Source organism: Pagrus major, chromosome 9, assembly GCF_040436345.1.
Source record: "Pagrus major chromosome 9, Pma_NU_1.0".
NCBI lineage: Eukaryota > Metazoa > Chordata > Actinopteri > Spariformes > Sparidae > Pagrus > Pagrus major.
The window spans coordinates 32,515-53,177 of NC_133223.1; the positions used below are offsets into that span (position 1 = coordinate 32,515).

General features: G+C 39.4%; 1 long non-coding RNA gene across 1 annotated transcript in view; it reads left to right on the forward strand.

Annotated features, from left to right (window-relative positions):
• The window catches only part of LOC141001938 (uncharacterized), a 28,306-nt gene extending 8,123 nt beyond the window's left edge, over window positions 1–20,183 (forward strand). The window contains exon 3 of the long non-coding RNA XR_012179615.1: window positions 19,943–20,183. This is a non-coding gene — a long non-coding RNA (uncharacterized lncRNA). The remainder of the gene's footprint in view (window positions 1–19,942) is intronic.
• Window positions 20,184–20,663: the final 480 nt, after the last annotated feature.

The following is a 20,663-nucleotide window of genomic DNA, read 5'->3' on the forward strand; positions in this document are numbered from 1 at the left end:
CAGCAGCCTCCTGGGGGGTGCAGGGGGTTGTTTTTTTCTTCTGAAAGTAGTCCTCCACACTTTTCTGCTTATTCCTGAAAACATAAATCACACACACAGCACACAGATTAATAAAAATAATTAAAAAAATATTAATTATATATAAATAATAATAAAAATTAAAGCTGCAAGCAGCGATGAACGGGCCCTCGCAGTCCACGCGCGTCGGGGTCTGCAGCTGTCGGGGCATGCTGCTTACCCAGTCCCATTGTCCCATTATTGTGCTCGCATGTTTTAACTGACCGTGTTTGGGTAGGCTGCTCCTGCACGTAGTATATAATGTATGCTGAAGTTGGAACAACTCCCTGCAATCTACATGAAGAACAAATAATGAGACAACTACACTGCGTGACACTGCAGACCCTTAAAGACAGGTTTGTATCCATGAGGAAGGCAGCACTGCCGTCTGTTGGAGAAAGCTTGAATTAGCAATCAAAAGTGAAGGCAGTCAAGATGTTCTTTAGTCATTTAGCAATAAAAGCGCCACCTATTGGTGGATATGCACCGAATTTGGCACGAACCCTCATGTGGGCATGGAAGACAAATCAAAAAAGTTTTGTGTTAATCGGACTGTATTTCATGAAGATATGCAAGACTGTGTGGTTTACCACAACGTGCAGGAAATTGTTGTTTTATATTTTGGTCGTTCTTTAGACTATCACAATTCTTTTAATAACTTTTTGTCAGGAGAGTCCACAGATGCTGTGTGCAAAGTTTGGTGCAAATTGGAAAAATTGCCTGGGAGGAGTTCGAAAAAGTAGGTTTGCGACATTTGGCGAATTTGCAAATGGAAATTCAGTGCGAACGTGGGCGTGGCCTACATCACACGGTTCGGCTGTATTCAGGGAACACATAGATATAATGTTTAACGATGTGCACCATATTATGTGGGAGTAATTAGCAAAAAACGTTTTTTCTTGATAATAGCGCCACCTGCTGGTGATTTTTGGTGTGTGAGTTACAGATGCCAGTCTATACCACCCCAATCAGTTTCATATCCATAAGTGTTATGGTGTGGGCACAGTGCCAATTATAAAATGAAACTGCCACCAGAGCGCCACCTAGTGTCAGATCGGTAACCCCTTTGTCAGCTATCCTCAGGAGGGCATTGGCTATGAGTATACCAAGTTTTGTGTTAATCCGACCAACCAATGTCGAGATATAAAATACTTGAATTTAAATAGCGCCACCTAGTGGTCATGGGCCAAGATTTTGCACAGAGCCTAAGGGGCTCATGTGGAAGTAGTATCCTGAGTTTCACGTCATTCGGACAAACCAATGTGGAGATATGCAACACTTCCTGTTTGGAACGAAATCTGCAGGAAGTAGTTATTTAATAACTTGAGTATTGTTTGGAATAGCAAAATTCTTTTAATAACTTTTTGTCAGGAGCATCCACAGATGCTGTGTGCAACGTTTGGCGCAAATGGGTGAAATTGCCTGGGAGGAGTTCGAAAAAGTAGGTTTACGACATTTGGCGAGCTAGCGAAAAAAATGGTAGGCAGAAATGGGCGTGGCCTATATCAGGAGATTCAGCAGAATTCACAGAACGGGTGGATATAAGGTTTTTGAATGTGCGACAAAGTATATGGGAGTTATTAGCCAAAACACACTTTCCTTGATTGTAGCGCCACCTAGTGGTGAAAATTCTGAACGACAACAGATTATAAAATTTTTCGCCAGGTCTGATCTATATTCCAAGTTTGGTGACTTTTGGGGTATGTTCAGGCAGTGAAAAATGCGATCATTACGGACAAAGGAAAATAATAATAATAATAATAATAATAATAATAATAATAATAATAATCATTACAATTACAATAGGGTCCTCGCAGTTTCACTGCTCGGGCCCTAATAATAATAATAATAAGAGGATTTTAATATATCCTAATCATACTGTCTATTGCCATCGTTTAAATCAGCAAGTAATCAAATCCTATGTGTGTAGTTGAGCTGTCACGGCATGACAGTGACCAATTACAAAATGAAAATTACAAAAAAGAAATTACAAAACAATCAATGTAGTACAGGACTAATACAGTGCAAAACAAAGCAGGCAGACAGAAAAACAAACAAAAACAAAACAAACAAAAATCAGAAATAAAAACCAACAAAACAGAGAGCAGCTTATATCAGTTTTGAGTTTGAGGTGTGTGGGTGGGTGTGCCTGCATGTGTACGTGGGGGTGTTTGGATGAATGACAGGGTACATTATGATGTTTAAATACGGTATTAAAATGTGACGACTCATTGCGTAATATAATATGTACAACAAAACAAACAAGAAAAGAAAAAAAAGTTGAAAACTTACGGTGTTAGGGTTAGGGGTCATCTGCACAAGCTGCTCCTGGATGCCGCCTTTTGAGGTGTTGATGCATAGCCGTCGTGCTTTTATGATAGGCCATTTCCATTTTACAAAGCTGACAAACAACAGAGTCGCTCCCTTTTACTGTAAAATAGTCCCATACCTTCGAAATACGTGTTCTTTTTTTGCCGAGTTCAGCATCAGCTGACTCACTGGCGTTGCTGCTGCTGCTACTCGCTGCCGCCATTTTTTGTTTTGGTCGGACAACGCATCGACGTACAGTTTTTGTGTCGACGTATTTTTTGCGTCGACGTAATCGATGACGTCGACATGTCGCCCCAGCCCTAGTCAGAATGATTCTCTGATGCTTTATTTTCTTGCGTGTGATTGTGTCCTGTTTGTCAGTTGTCATTCGTGCTGCATTATGGTAGAAAATCCTGAACCTTCTGAGTAATTGCTTGAATGTATGTAGGTTTTTTGTCAGTAGGCCTCCTCTTCCGCAGTGTGTTATATGAGAACCTTGCCTGACAGAGTCAAGTTCTTGTTCTTGTGGGCAGACTTGTTTTGTTTCAATTCATGAATGAGTGTGTTGTGGAACAGCAGAGTTTTCTTGATGGAGGGGTTTTTGAGTTGGCTTCCCCGCAGCAGCTGCTCTGTTTTTTTTCATGGTGATTCTTGTTTTTTTTTTATTCCAAGCTTGTTCTCGTACCCAACACTTTTTCATTCTGTTCCTATCCTTTGTTACCTCTTGAAGTTTATTTCTAATAGCTTTCATCTCTCTAGAGTATCTCGCTCCTGTTTTCTTTCTTTCCCTTTCTCCTGCTATAGCCTGCCTACTCCGAGCTGGCTCGTGTATGGCATGATCCGCTGGACTGTCTGGGGGAGTTTCTGGGTGATCTGAGCCCTTTCTCTTACGTTCTCTTGATACTTGTTGACTATGTTTCCAAGCCTTTCTCTGACTTCTCTTTTCCCTTTCATTCAAGTCATTGATATTTTTTATCTTCCCTTCCTTCACCCTCTTCTTCCATCTTTGCCTTTCCGTTCTGAGGTATTCCTCCTTTAACTCTGCATCACTGTGTGTTTTCTCTCTACGCTTCTTTTGATATTCCCTGTTTCTTCTCCTTCTCTCCTCCACAGATAGCTGCTGCCTAGCCATAACTTCCTAAAATACATAAAGTCAAAGTTGAGCGTAATGACTATGAAATTGGGGGGAATTACTGTTGGCTCAATAACTACGACGACAACTGTAGGTTTTCATGACTTTACTGCAACCTCAGCACACCAATAACAACGAAAGACTTCCGCATTCCTCCCCCAGAACAAACCTGTAACTTGCACATGCGCAGTGAGAAATAAAGCACATAACAAACTCCCCTTTTCTCTTTAAAGAAAAACAGTGCAAAGAAAATATTTATTTTTCTCCTTTTTTAGTGTTCTTAACAGATAGCCAGGTTTAAAGTTTCAGCTTTAATAACCAAAGTAGAACAGTAAAAAAAACTTTGTTGTTTAGTCCATTTAGCTTTTAAGCTGCCATACACCTTCGCTGAGAGCCCTCAGCAAAACGAGTGCAGATGCCCCCTTCTTGGTCAAACAGTCAGCAAGCTGCTCCTTAGTTGCTGACCACATGATCTGCTGAATAGTCCCAGAGTGGATGAGTTCCTTGACACTGCTGATCTCTAGTCGGAGTCTTTTCTCTGTGACTGATTTGGTGGATTTGACAGCATCCAAAAGAGAGTGGTTGTCAGTTACACACACTATAGGCAAATTGTTGCTTGTACAGTCACCTGTGGTGATCTGAGTACAGTGTAGCTAGGAAGACTGCACTGTCGATGCCATCTCCAAGTGCCAAAGTCTCTCCAGCTAAAGTGCTCCGAACAACTCTCCTGATCCTTTTTGACTGCCAGCATATAGGCGAGAATCTTCCAACCTCTCCCATAAGCATGATCAGGTGCCCACCTTGAGTGCCTCCATCTGGAAGATTTCCCATGGATGAATCACTGAACACCACCAGCTTTAGGGAGCTGTCTTTTCCCAAGTACTGAAACCTCAAAGTCACCTCCTCTGACTTCAGTTTTCTGATCAGTTTATTTGCACAGTGCAGAGTCTGAACAGTGGCATGCTTTGTACTTGACGCCAGGATGGATATGTCACACATTCTGTCGGGTCTGCTCTGCCTCGCCACCCGCAATATTTGGCCAATCTTTGACTTAAGCATATCATATTCAGTGTCTGTTAGGGGGGGGCTCTCGTGGGGTCCACATGAATGGGTTGGAGATTTTTTATGTACATCCATTGTTGCACCTGTATTTCATCCTCTACAGAGAGTACCTCCATTCCAATGTAGCTGAAGCTGTTGTGTTCTTCACGTCCAATTTGAAAAGTAGCTTTCAAGTGAGAAATGACTGTCATGGAGAACGTTCTTCCGAACCTCCCCAGATAAAGTCATCCACATGACAAGCAAGGACTCCCATCACATGGTAGGAGTCATCCAACCAGTAGAACACTGCTGGGTCAACTTTTGAAACAGTACCTCCCGACTGCTGCATAATGTCCTTTACCCTGTTGTACCAGTACAGAGAAGCATCTGTCAGGCCATAAACACACTTCTTCAGCTTCCACACAGTTCCTTTGCTCCGAGCTTCTCGGGGAGGCCGAATGTAGACATCTCGGGTTAACTCTTTACCTTGCAAAAAGGCTGCTTTAATGTCTATGGAGTTCAGCTGCCATTTCTTTTGACATATAACAGCCATGATCATTTTTAGGGACTCTGAAGCACACGTAGTTGAATCTTTTGGTAGCTCCTCAGTGTTCTTTTCCTCAAAGCCTCTTGCAACTAGTCTGGCTTTAGGGACAACACCATCTGGTGTCTCCTTGAGTGTGCACACCCACCTTGTAAAGATGCATTTCAGACTTTCATCTTTCACCTCTTCAAACACATTGTTCTGTTTCCAGTTGCTGAGTTCAGCGTGTTTGGCAGGTATGAAGGCATCATCATTCACAATCAGTACGTCCTCTTTATGGCAGTCTGCACATAACTCAACATGTTCAGATGGACCCAGTTGAAGATTGTCTACTTGTCCTAAGTCCACTGATCCAGTTGTACCAGCAATTTCCTCAGGCTCTGTGTACTGTAAATTGTACCAGTTTTTGTGCGTTCCAGTGGCCTTTCCTGCCTGGCTAAGGATTTTTCCAGTGTGTACTTGGTCACTTCCACTGTCTGTGTATGTAACTACTTGTCCAGTTTTCAGCTTAAGTCCTTCACAAGTAGTATTTGAGTGTGTTGATGTGTGAGGGGGCTCATTGTTATCCTCAGCATCTTCATCATTTGAGGGTGCCTCTTCCTCACTTTCATTGTCAGTCTTATTTTTATAGAGTCCAGTTTCTGGTAATGTGGCATTTTCAGTTCCCATCAACTGATTATCTCTTTCTCTCAGCATATCTTGCGAGCCATCAACCTTTCGAAGTCTGGATTGAAGTACACGAACATAAGTGCCTCCATGGCGAACAAATATCACCACACCATCTTGGCCGATGACCACACCTGGACCTTTCCACTCTGTAGAATCCACCCGTTTGTAGTAAACCTTATCCTCCGTTTCATATCTGTCATCAGTGGGTCGCACTTGTTTAAGAAGGGCTCTTCGTATCCTCTCAGAGCATTCTGTTTCTGTGAATGCTCTCCTTGTAGCATGTAGTGCTGAGATGTGTTGGGCCATCCAAGTAGCCATGCTAGTCCCTTCTAGAGCTGGGAGCTTATCAGTGAGAACTGACGGCAGATTTGGGTTCTGCCCGAACACTAGCTGGTAGGGACTGTAGCCATGTACATTGTGCATAGAGTTTTTTTGCCATCAGGGCCCAGTCTAGGGCTGTCTTCCAATCACATCCGTTGTCTCTCTTTACTTTCAACAGGATTTCAGTGAGAGTTTGATTATGCCTTTCTAATAGACCGTTGCTCCATGGACTATAAGCTGCAGTCGTTTTCACTTCAAAGTTTTCAGCCATGTCCCTCATTTCCTCATTATTAAATTCACCCCCATTGTCAGTGAACAGTCTGCGTGGAGGACCATGAACACTTATCCAGCAGTGAATAAAGTGCTTCACTATCTCTTTGGGTTTCTTGGTGGTTATAATGCTCCCTGCACTGAATTGTGTGAAGTGGTCAATGGCATGCAGATACCACACTCCTGGCTCTAGCTCATGTAAGTCCATAGCTACAGTTTCATTGTAGGTTGAGGCCATGGGTAAACCTACTGCTGGCTTTGGCTTTGGTTTACTGTATCTAATGCATGTCTCACAGTTCTTTACAATATCCTTCAGGATTGTGGTGCACTCCTCATCAGTATTACCTGAGCAGGTCAGTAGTTTTTTCAGTCTGTCAACTGAGGCATGTCCAAACTGCTTGTGCAGTTTCAATAGAATTTTTAGTTTTTCCTGTTTTGTCATGTTTTCTGTCACAATTAGGATGTCATCTTCATTTTGGATGTCACTTCCATCTGGGGAACTCTCATCCCTCAAGTTCACACAATAATGTCCTGACGATGTCAGTTCAAGTTTCACAGGTTGCTTGAAAATAATGGCTTTGTCATTCTCAATGTCTAAAACTGTACCTGCTCTTTTCAGTGACGTTTTGCTTAAAAGCAAAGGGATATCGGCTGGGACAACTTCTGTCTCAATTTGACATCTAGTCTGTGTTATCACAGCTGGGATTTTCACTTTCTTTGTGGAATGGACAATTCTCCCATCACCAAACTTGAATGGTCTTGCACTTTTTTCATTTTAAGTAACTCATCCTGTGTTAGTTGACTGACATAATGATCAAGCCATTTTTCGTGTCAATCACAGCAGATCCCAAAGACTCCAACATGAAAATCTCTGTGTTAGACAATGTGTCTTTAGACAATAAAGTAATGTTGCATTCTTCAAACTCTGTTTGTCTTTCATCTTCTGTCAGTTTAGCATGTTCATTTTTGTGGGGGCAGTCCTTTGCCCAGTGATATATGCTTTGGCAGACTGCACATCTCGTTCTCCTGCCGTATCTGTCAAGCGGATTGGTACCTTGAACAGCTGTTTGACGTTGCATATTTGACCTACTTTCTCTTCTGCCGGTAATCTTTGTGTAGTAGGCAGCGTCAGTTGCATCTCCGCTCACCTGCAGTGCATCAGCGCCCCTCTGTGACGTAGTATCGCCAAAAATCCTCTTCAATGCGGCCTTCATGTTGTCACACGTGAGGCGTGGACAAGCGGTAAGCGCCAACTGTTTATCTTTAACATTCAGTCCCGCAGTGTCTAGCAGCTTGAATGCTAACATTGCATCCGGGAGCTCCATTTTGAACTGGTGAATTCTGTTGTACCTCCGTTCAAACTCAACAATGTAATCCACTATTGAAACGCCATTGTCTTTCGTTATCCGGTCAAACTCCGTGTAGGCCTCGTATTGGCGGTCCTTTTCCTCTTTCAAAAACACAGAGTCCAGTTTTTTCAGAAGTGTAGTCATTCCATTATCCATTATGTTCAAATCCTCTGCGGCTACTTCCAGCGTGCTGTCCCTCGCTCTTCCCATTAGCGACAAGGCAACCGTCAGGGCCTGCTTCTTCTTATCCAAGTCACTAACCAGTCTCCAGATTTCGACCTCATTTTTCCAGCTTTCGTAAGATTTCTTCTCATCAAACGCTGGCGGAACTTTATAATTACCAGCGGCCATCCTCTACTACCAATGTTGGCTCAATAACTATGACGACAACTGTAGGTTTTCATGACTTTACTGCAACCTCAGCACACCAATAACAATGACAGACTTCCGCATTCCTCCCCCAGAACAAACCTGTAACTTGCACATGCGCAGTGAGAAATAAAGCACATAACAATTACAGTGAATGTTAGATTTGGTTAAATGTTGTCATGCCATTTTCATTTGGCTTTAGTCATTAGAGATGCATAGCCTACAAGGGATATTGTATACTATGTGCTATGTACGTAGGTAGTAGGTGCACTATGTGCATCCCAAATGACGTAAGCCGAATTGAGAGAGAAGGAAGGCACACCTCATCCCCTAGGGTTGGACGATATTGAAGAAATATAGGGGGAATTACATAAATAAAAATATAAAAGAGGTTAATGAAACATTACAGATCAACAATTATATTCTAGCCTCTGTTGAGGACCATGTTGGAGGTTTTTGTCACCACCACCGTCAGACAGAAAACCTGACGGTGGTAACAAAAACCTACTCTTTCACATGATATGCATGAGTTGTTCACATTAGCCATCTTGTTTCCCCTCTGTTGCTAGCTACTTCAGACCTCTTCGTAAAAAGTAAACATTTATGTCATAATCTAATCCAATATTTTTTATACAAAAGAGACGGTGTTGACATGTTATGGTTGTGACAGTAGCAGTGTCCAAAAAAAGTTTAAGAGAAAATAGCAAACTTACGGGAGCTTGATTGATCTTGAAGCATGCAGTAGAGCTGAAGGTTTGAAAATGGGGTCCTCAGGAATGTAGTTGACCTTGTAGTTGCCTGATTTTATTGCTTTTTATAAATATCTGACGGTGGTGACGAATATGTGGGACACATTTTGAGCAACCACAAAATAATAGTAAATATTGTTCAAAACTCACTGTTCGTACATATTACAATGTACTCTGTCATGTGGTAAAGATATTATTCTTTTTTAATCAAGTTGAAATGATTCTCCTATCCGAGGACAACTGATTTTGTAGGCAATGGGCCAGCATATAATCATTAAATTAATAAAAATTAAAAATAAACCTATAAAAGAACCTTACATATGTGCAAAGGACCCCCTGATTATAACCTTGATTCTTTTTATTCATGAAAATGTTATTAATTTCCAACAGAATTAGCACTTTTCTTAGTGGGTCATGTTTCATGTTGCCAAGTTTCAAGAATCGGTGCTTTAATAGTGTGTCTGGCAGACACTAGTGCCACACCTATACTTACTTACCTTAAAAAGTTAACAACAATTCATAATTACCTTAAAAACTCTAAATTTATCTAAATTCATATGGAGATTATAACATTGGAGGAAAGGGGGAGGGACAAATGAAGTGAAAAGGACAATCTAAGAAGAAACCACTAAAGCTTAAAGGACACAAAATCGGGAGGTAATAAAAGGAGGCTTGTAGGAGAGAGAGCTCACTTCTGCTCTGACCACAGGAAGAGAAGCACCTCAGTCAGCCAGTCAAGAACAGCCAACTTGTTTTCTTTTTAGTGCGCCTTGGCTTGAGGAAGTGCTACAGGTCAAAACGTCACCCTTGGCACACGCTTTTTTCATTTATATACTTAAAAACAATTTAATTTCTTTTCATTTTAAACACAAATTTATTTTTTTCAATTCATAGATCATTTTAGTTAGTTAAAAAATACATAAATGTATTTTCATTTCGTAGACGACAATAATAATAATAATAATAATAATAATAATAAAATATTTCAATAACTATAATTACATAAATACACAGCTCCAAAACAAAACAATGGATGGGGGTTGGACAGAGGTACGCTACGGCAGGAGGCGCCAGCGCGACCGTCAACCCAGTTGGGACAGAGTGATTGAGGCTTCAAGTGGGAAGGACCGTGCACCTCCCGTTAGTGATGGGACTTCCGGCTGTTTTAAAAGAGCTTGTTCTTATGGCTCGGCTCACTAAAAAGAGCCGGCTCTTTCAGCTCCCAAGTGGCTCCTCCGATTTTTTTGTTGCTTCAATTAATTGATTACAAAAAATAATGTAAAATTATGTGTAAATTTAATTACTAATGTAAAAATATTCATTATTTATATGGCTTATTATACTCAACAGAGTGCTACAAAAAATAAATTTTTAAGTACATAGCCTTTTACACAAACTGTCTTTATAGAGCTCTGGGTTGTGGTGGTGTAGTGTAGACACTGGGTAACCAATAAGTGGAATTTATCCAGGGTTATGGTAGCAGTTTACTACCTATCCAGTTTTATTCACAATTTTCAATTTCTGAACTGAAATGCTACAAATGCTGGAAGTGGAAACCATAGAAATATACATAACCATCAACATACAACCACAACTGTATGACCTTAACTCTGCATCAATAGATTAAAATAAAAATAAAACACAAATGTATTTCCCTCTTTCTTTCTTTGTGAAAACAAATGATTGTTTACATTCTCTATAAACAATGAAATTATTATTTTTACTCTTTACAAAGGCACCGGACAAGATGCTCCTTGTCTGAATTGAATTGAGTCCCTTTCTCAACCCCTGAGAACAATTCAATACCGGACGGTCTTCAATTCAAAATGAAAGCTGGGTTACAACTGCAGCAGCAGCAACAGATGCAGCAGACACACTGGCACTTTCATTAGTAGAAGGTTCACTTCCAACTGCACCGATGAATGTACAGTTCTAATGTGCCTGTGCAGGTTATTTGTTGAGCCTGCTCGATATGAGATTTTAGCCTTGCATACTCTACACTCAATTGTACTGCGTTTCCTGCCGTCACTCATTTTCTCACCTTTCCAGCGTGTTGTCTCTGTAGGGGCTGTTCTCTCTCTCACGCACGCGTCTCCCTCCCTCCTGTTTCTCTCTGTCTGTGTGTGCTGTGTCTGTAACCCCTGCCCCTCCCCCCCCGCTCAGTGCGGACACATAGACGCCACCACACATCATGTAGTTGACCACTCATGTGCGGCTTAAACAGAACACCTTACAAAGTTAGAACAACAATTCATACTAACCATAAAAGTTGAAAACAACAATTCATACTTACCTTAAAAAGTTAGAACCACAATTCATACTTACCATAAAAGTGAAAATCAACAATTCATACTTGCCTTAAAAAATTAGAACAACAATTCATACTTACCTTAACCCTCGTGTAGACTTGGGGTTCTGACCCCAAGTTAAATCTTTTCCCGTCAAAATTTGTTTTTTATTCATCAAATGGTCTGAAAATAATGGATGTTGTCCGATACTATGCTCTTCATGATTTAAATAAATTTGAAATAATTTGATTGAATTATTGTTCAATAAAATTACTTGTCCTTAACAATTGTCCTCTGGGGTCAAAAAGACCCTGCAGCACAAAGTGGTGCGATGGAGCAAATTGTCACACCATACTGCTTTCCAAAACATCTTTGATCTTGGATGTTTGATGTGTGGGGTCAAGCAACGGTTATGACAACAACAAAAAAGGTCTTCTCTCACAGGTGTTGGAGCATTTCACATTTTAGTCTGAGAGAGACAGGCAGCACAATGAGGAGGCAGAAGCGGGTCAGTGACAAATAAGGGTTTGCATTATGAGCAGTTCAAAAATGTTTTAAAAGCTTGCATCAGATTTGCTAAAATATATATTTTGTATTTATGTTGGTTTAATGTAATTTGAAATAGCATTTGAATTATTTTTTACGAAAGGTAAGACTGATTGCTCCTGAAAATGTCAAGTGGTGTAACCACAACAAAGGAGAAATATTAAATATTTATTTCCACCTAGAGTGTATGCAAGTGTACTACTTGTAATATAGAGCAGGACGAATGCTGAAAAAACTTTGTTTTCTAAATAATATTTGACAAATTATGTATAAACTGTTAAAAAACATGTTAATACATTGCAATAGAGGATTACATCTTATTCCACATGAATTTTCCTGTATATTATAATATTTTTTATGAAAAATACTGGTTACACCAATTGAAACAAACCAGTTTATTATTTTCAATGAAGAAAAAACATCAAGATTAATTCATTTTTACAAATTAAACATCCAAAAATCATGTGGACTTGTTATTTTATGAATTAATTTAAAAAACAAACATCAAAAAATCATGTGAACTTGTGTTATTTTATGAATTAATTTAAAAAACAAACTTCAAAAAATCATGTGAACTCATGTTTTGACTGCAATGAATAAGTGTAAAAACATGTCAAAAGTTGTGTGTGTGAGGTGGTGCTGGAAGGGATAGAGAGAGAGGGAGAATTGTGTGTTTAGGGCTGTGTGTGTGCTGGGAAATGTTTCCAGTCCTCTGTCATGAGTTTTGAATGACGTGAGTTCAAATGTTCTGGCTCAGAGATTATGCGCAGCACATTAGACTCATAATAGAATAGGATGTCAGGTGGATGAGGCCAGGTGAAGACATTCTTCCCACCCAGAAGGTTGTATGCAGCTCACTTCCACTTCTTCACCCACCACCTGGATGACCTGTCCCACGAAAGGCTTACTTTCATATCTGTCCAGAATGAACTTGCTGATCCTGCTGACAGTTGGTAGATGTTGAGGGGAGGTCTTCTGATTGCAGGTTGCGGAGATCTACTGCAGTTGGATCATAGCGCTTGCAGATATCAGGTCTTGCACAGAAACATGAAATTTCCCTCCACTGAATCGCAGCTGGCTCTTCAGAGGTCACTTGGTGAATTTTCAGTGTACCTTTTTACGGCTGGGACATTTGTTGGGACTGATTCGTCGTACTTGGCAATGGCTTCCTCGGATATCCAAAAGTACTTGAGGAAGTTGTAAAGTTCCTCAGCTGTCTGCAAGTCGGTGCCTCTTTGGACTGCTGTGTCTGCAGTACGCTTGACAGCCCCTCCCACTCCATCAGGAGCTCCTTTCCCATGCAATTTCTCACTGAAATTCCAAGTGACCCTTTGAAACTCACTCAGAAAAGGCACTGTGCTGAGAAAAAAAAAGTTTTTTCTTGTTCCTGTATTGGGTCACTGGTCCATCACTTATGATATGTAGAGTTGTGGGTGTGATGCCTATGGCATCCTTCAATACAGGCTCCATGTGAGCCTACATGAATGCAGACTTCTGAGGTGTCTCATGGCTGTTGAATTGTACAATGCATGGAGGTCCTTGAGAGAGTGCAGCAGTACCCTCCTTTGCTGCTTGATTTTATTTTTAGTTATTGTATCCTTTTTGCGTGATGACATGCGACTATTCTCATCCTTACAGAGAAAGCTGGCCACTTCCTCTCTTTTCATTTGTGAGGCTTTCTTTTTGTTTTTCATTTTGTTCTTTTCACTGACCATTTTCTTTTTTTTCTGTTCCCTTTTAACTTTGCGACGTTCAGACCTCAGCTTTTCCCTCTCTTTCAGCACTGAGCTATAATATTTGTTCTTTCTTTCCTTTCCTTTCCTTTCCTTGCAGGGGTTGAGGATGCTTGCGGTCTCTCTACAACTGGCTGCTCATAGTCATGATCGTCCAGATGATTATGCATAGGCTCTGGATTGTCGAGATGCTCAATTTGCTCATCTGACGTGTCCATAGATTGTGGGGTTAAGTTGAGAACGTCAGCAAGCACCCTTTTCTGTTCTCTGTAGTCTCGCTGGTAATTTCTCCACTCTTCCCTCAACTTCTCCTGCTTTGTTTTGGAAAGCTCAGCTGCTGGAGTACTTTTAGTCTTTCCCTCTCTTTTTCTCCTTTGATAACTAAATGGTAAAATAGAAAAATAAAAGCAATTAGCCTAAATCACTATATTACTCTGACTTTAACCTGATATTCTTTCACAGTATTTAAAGTGTGTGTGTGTGTGTGTGTGTGTGTGTGTGTAAAACCACCTTTCGCGCCTTTTGGCAAGGTAATTGGCCCTTGCAGCAGGATATGCACTGACTTGTGCTCTGTGACGAGCCACTTTTTCTTTGCTAATGGCATCTATTGGGGGAAAAGAGGCTCTATTATATTGCAATAATTATGAAACAATAGAAAGTTAATAAATGTAATTTTACAGATCTACATTTTAATCTTTGACTAACATTTCTCATATTGGAGTTTTAAGTCTTTTTAAAGCTGCTGTTCATGTTCAACATTGTCACTGTTCACCCACTTCATTCTGCTATATTATGAAATTACATATATTGCACTATATATTGCTTAAAATTGTAAGTGAATGGAATACAAATATATATAAAAGCTAAACATTTAAAAAAATATCAAAGCCATGCAAAATAATGATTTTTATCCTAACCTTCCAGAGCTTTGATAATAAAGTTGTGGATAAATTACCACTTCGTCAAGAGAAATATAACACGCAACACTTAAAAATAGTTCCACATAGTAAGTTAGTTCATATTACATCTTTAATCAGCATCATAAACTACTGATATTTGACAAAATCAGCCTCTAACCAAAAGGAATGTAATAAAAGTCAGATGGTGAAACCGGTTACACCATTTGACATTTCAATTTAAATTCAAATTTAACAGGCATTATGATGGACACCTATGTAAGCACATGGCCTTGGTGTGAAGATTTCAAACACATTTTTTAAAATAAATACTTATTTTTACAATTATTATGAATGATAAATGTTTTCCTGGGGTCATACCATTTGACATGTAACCCTAAGCACACCTGACCATACCCTAAAAATGTCAAATTATCAAGATTTCCAAGAGAGTTACTAACCTCGTCATGCAGCAGTTAGGCTAATCAGGGGTCCTTCTCTGTGATATAATTTCCTGTCACATGGTCTTCTTGCACAAATTAACAAAATGGCTCCTTAAATGTTGGTTACACCACCTTGACACTTTAGGAAGTTGACTTTAGAGACACAATTCCCCAAATTAATTATAATATTCAGAACAATGGTGTTCCATGTATTTTATTCATTATTAAACAACACAAATGTAAGATTATGCCAAACTAGTTGATAGGGTGTTTTATTGAGAATTTCACCTTTTTTGAACAAGTTTAACTATTTGATACAAAGTTTTTATGGTTACACCACATTGACATTTTTGCCATTATCCCCTGAATATTCTCTGAAAATTGATTTAAATCCAGAAATTTTAGATGAGGTCTTCAAAAAGAGAATGTATGCGAGTAATTTGTAAGTTTATTTTCTAATTTTAACCTTTTATAAATTCAACTGAACCATAAGAACACAAAAAAATTGCGTCACGTCATTGACCCACGCGCTATACTGCACAGGAGGCTTGTGAGCTCATTTTTAACCATGTTGTGGAAAAGAATGACCAGGAGGACAATGCTGAACATAATGAGGAGGAAGAATCAACTGATGAGAAGGATTCAGGGTCAGAAGAGGGGAGGAGGGAAACCTTGGAACGATTATAGGCTCAAAACTCACATTTGAAACTAACTGTGAAGCTGTGTGTATAAAAAGGGCATCAGTGCCTGTTCTGTTGGAGGAAACTGAGTCGCTTCCACATTGACAAATCCATCATGACTCTCTTTTACCATGCTTTTATTGAATCCGTTTTATTATTTGCACTAGCAGCCTGGTTTGGGAACCTCTCTTTGAAAAATAAAAGCTCACTCAACCAAATAGTAAAGTGGTCTAGCAGGCTGATTGGTGAGCCACAACTCAACGTGGAGACCTTGCATACAAAACAGCTACAGCGCATATGTGGTTCAATTTTAAATGACAGTTCCCATCCATTGCACACTGAGTTTCAGCTTCTCCCCTTTGAGCGCAGGTTTACAATCCCTAGGTGTAGAACAAAAACACGCAAAAACAGTTTTGTCCCTGCAGCCATTACACTGAGGAATAAGTCATAGCTATATTTTGCACAGGTGATTATTTATTGCTGCTTTTATTTATTTACTCATTGCTGTATTTATTTCATTTACTTACTTATTTTCTTTTTACTATTAGTATTGTAGTTCACTTCAATATCTTAGTATGATCTGGACCTGTAAGAACTTTTTAATTTGCCATTTTTTTAATTTCCACTGTCCTAAGTTGGATGATGCGTGATATGTGCCTCTATGTTTTTTCCATATGTGTGTACGAGGACTCTACTGCAAACAAAATCTACCTCTGGGTACAAATAAAGTAACTTGAACTTGAAATAATGATGAGGTGATTGATCCAACATACGGACCACATGCTACTTCTTCCTCTGAAGAAGCCCCCACATCGCCTGCTGCAGAAATGGAAGAAGGGTATGAAGTGAAGGAAAATGATGAACATGATGATGAGGTAGAATCTGAAGCTGAAATGGAAGAAGTGTCAGAAGTGGAGGAATGCACTTACGATGATGAAGAGAAGATGAAAATCAACTGATGAGGAAGAATCTGAGGAAAAGGACCAAGCTGAGATAGAAGAATATTTCCAGTCAAAGGATGAAACATTGATCTGGTCTTCCATCCCTCCCAGTGACGAACGACGCATGTTGACAGCAGAGAGAGAGACAAACCACCATGGTCCAACCGCATATGCAAGGTTTCGTATTGATGACATAAAGTCCACTTTTGACATGTTTCTGCCCAAGCCTATTGAACATGAGAAACGAGGAGGGGCAACGTGTGTATGGCAACAAGTGGAGAAAGATGGATCGAATGGTCCTGCAGGCATATGTGGGTATGTTGATTCTCGCTGGTATGTACCGATCCAGTTAAGAAGCTACAGCTAGTATATTGCAAGCCCAGTCTGGCATGGAAATTTTCCGTGCTACCATTTTCATAAAATCTCAAGAGCGATTCGATTTGATGATAAAGACACAAGAGAAGATCGCCGTGCACGAGACAAACTTGCTCCCGTTCGAGACGTATGGGACCAAGTGGGTGTCTCTCTTGCCGTTGATGTACGATCCATGCACTGATGTGACTGGATGAGCGCCTGGTCCCCTTCAGATGTCGCTGTCCATTCAAACAGTACATCCCGAGTAAACCAGGGAAATATGGGATAAAAATATGGGCAGCAGGCCGTGCCAGGTTAGGGTTAGGTTAAAAGGCCAGGTTAAAAGGCCAAAAATCATCGAAGATTACAATCACAACAAAGGGGGTGTCGATAACCTTGACAAGGAAATGCACATTTATTATTCATAATATTTATAATATATATGGAAAGGAGTAATGCATTGAATTTGTGTGTAGGGAAAAAAACTTCCTTTCCTGAATATGAGCTCGGGCGACAACTGGTGATACCTCACATCAAGCGACGCAAGGTCAGCATTAAGCTACATTTCCGTTGCTCTTCCTTCTCCCTATTCTGAAAAGTTAGTTTTGAAAAGTTAAATATTTTGGAAATGAATGTTGACATGTTTTATATGTCAGGTAATGAGTTGGAATAAAGTTGACTAAAAAGTTGAAACACAGAGGTGGGTGATAATTTATACTTTGTTTCATAAACAGTCAAACCAGACGGGGTCATTTTTGACCTGGGAGGACAACAGGTGTGATTATTTGCTGCCATTAAAAAAAATTGAAGTGGTTTAAAAACAGCGTCCTAACTCTACTTTGACATATACCAGTCTGATGATCTATCAACACACGTGACGCGTTAACTATAGTCAGAATAATTGATGATTTTATTTATTTTTACTCAAAAACAAGGTAAAAGTTCATTTAAATGAGGTCTTACAGGCCTTGAATTTCAAATGGAATAAAGAAATGGTGTTAATGTGTTTGAATGAAGTTGTAATTAAAGGTGTAACACAGTATTGGGTAAAGTATCCACTTTATATACTTTAAATAACAGTCAAACCAGACGGGGTGAATTTTGACCCCATAGGACAGCAGGTGTGATTATGTGCTGCCATTAAAACAATTCAAATGATTCAAAAACGGCATCCTCACTAAACTTTGACAAATACCACTCTGTGATAAGTCAAATAGTCAAAATGATATAAAGTCAAAATAATTAATTGTTTCATTTTAATTTCACTCAAAAACAGGGTATACTTTTATGTAAACAAGTTATATTGACCCTAAATTCCAAAACAAAGGGAAAAATTTGTGGTAATGGGTTGGACTGAAGTAAGACGAAAGGTGTAACACAGAATTGATTGACATTTATACTATATGCTTTAAATAACAGTCAAACCAGACAGGGTCATTTTTGACCCCAGAGGACAAAAGGTGTATGGCAATTGGGAGGATTGAACAAGGGTTAAACAATTAAAACAACAATTTATACTTACCTTAAAAAGTTAGTCTTAAATTAGATAATTTCATAAATACATAAATTCATACTTACTTTAAAAACCTATATTCAGATTATTTCATGTACAAAAAGTTTAAATCTGTAGGGGAACTATAGTATTGCTCCGTAACGTCGAAAGGGGGAGGGACCATTGAAACACAAGAGTAGAGGGGTATAAAATGATACGCTCAGGAGAAGGATCTCACCTTTGCTCAGACCACTGAAAGGGAAGCATCTCTCCACAAGTCAGTCAGACAATTAGCATTTGTTTGCAAGCCTGAAGAAAACCCAGACAGGGTCGAAACAATGGGTTATTCTTATTGTTATCTTTTATTGCTTGCTTTTATTGTGCTGGGACCTGAGTACATGTTTCGTTCTATCATGTGCAAACGTGAATTGAATGACAATAAACAAACCTTTGAACCTTTTGAGCTCTTCATCTTAAAATGGAACATTCTAGCTTCATACTTACATTAAGTAACTAACAATGAGTGATAAACGGGTTATTCAACCTTTTATTCAACAACTGAAATCTTTTACAGCAAAACTAAACATCTTTCTTTTTATCAAAAATGATATAAAATAATAAGAGCAGCTCTACATCAGATTCTTGAGTGGTCCACAACCCCTTGTTTTGTAAATAGTAGAAAATAACTAAACAAATTAGTTGTGTTACCTCTCATTGTGGCAACAGATGCAAGGCACTGTCGACACAGAACACGTGTTTCGTCAATATCATCCTTCTTGTAGCCGAAATAATTCCAGATAACTGACGTCGCTTTTCTTTTTGGCACCAAGTCTTCGTTTTTGGTGATTTTCTCTTGTTCATTGCTCATTTTTTAATGTTGTTACAAGCGACTCACTCCATGTGCAGGGGCGTGGTCTGCTGAGGCACACTGAATAAGAACTAATGTGATTGGTGGATCGCTGCACATGCAGAGTCCGCATGCACAGCGTGTGTCAGGTACCCTTGGAATTAGATGAGTTCATTTGCTTCCTACATCGCAGGCCCTGCGATGTGACTATTGCGCACACGTACATCGTGATGACGATGCTCAAACGATATATTGTGCAGCTCTACCAAACAGTGTCTTGGAAGGAGAAGTGGGATCATGTAGACATGTACTGACATTGTGGGTTAAATGTTGGGTTTCAAACTTAGTTACTGTGCCCTCTTCCAAGGTTGTATTAATTTATTTCATGGTGCTGCATTGTGACAGGCAGTGTGTGCACGAGAGATTGAGATTGTCCTCTGAAAATTCTGACACCACACTCAATACAGTGAAATTCAATGAAATCAGAATTATTGCTTTAGTAATATTTGGCCTATGTATGTATATATTTATGTAGCACTTTTGTTTCTATTCTTTCTACCAGTTACTACTTATTTTATTGTAGCCTACAACAGAGTTAGGAAGTCCCTATAACAGATATATTCCTGTGTTGCAGAAGAACCTCAGCGATATTGATGAAAAATGACGGGCTCTGACTGCCATTGTTTTACATACATTCAAACTAAAACTTACATAAATATTAATATAAATGATGCTGGAGAAGCCACATCATCTGCCTTTGTCTGCATGTTTGTATTGCAGTGTAAATACAGCAATATTATCTGGAGAAACCATCTTTGTGTTCATTGAGAAATTCTTAATGCCTGTTACTAACCCAACATCTTCCCTTTCCCACCATTTTATACTTTCTCTTCCCCTCTTACTCTCTGTAGGTATTTGGAGCTGTAGGGCCTGGACCTGTACAAACCACCCTCTGCCCCATGATTCTGCTCAACACCATCTGTAATATTGTCATTATTGTTGTTGTTTCATTAGTATCATTGACATTGTCATTGTTTATTTCCTCCATCTTGCATCTAGTGGAATGTGCTTTGCCACTTTCTCTCCCTCCCTCTCTCTAACCTGTATTTTGTTTTGACGCTATATAAATAAAATTGAATTGAAACATTGGAATTCTTAATCTGTGTGATGGAAGATCTGAAAATGTAAATAAAGATGTAATAAACAAAAAGACACACAATTACTGCTTTTGAACACAAAGTGTAATACTTTTTAATGATAAAACAGGTAACGTGGGTTCCACCCAAACTTCTTACTTCCAAATAAATAATGTGAGGTAGACAATGTAGACAAGCAGTAGACTTAACACCACGACAAAACATAATTAAAAACATGTCTTGATAGCATTAATGATTATCCAGTCATTTTGTGTGTGTGTGTGTGTGTGTGGAAGCACAGTATTGTGTGCTCACAGGTGTCTATACCTCAATGTCCTTTATGTCTGTAAGGTACACCTGTCTTGGAGTCAGCCTTCACAAGAAGTATTGTATTTTAATTGTTTGCTATTACCCTGCCAGAGCACTACACTCTCAGGATGCAGGCTTACTTGTGGTTCCCACAGTCTTTAAAAGTAGAATGGGAGGCAGAGCCTTC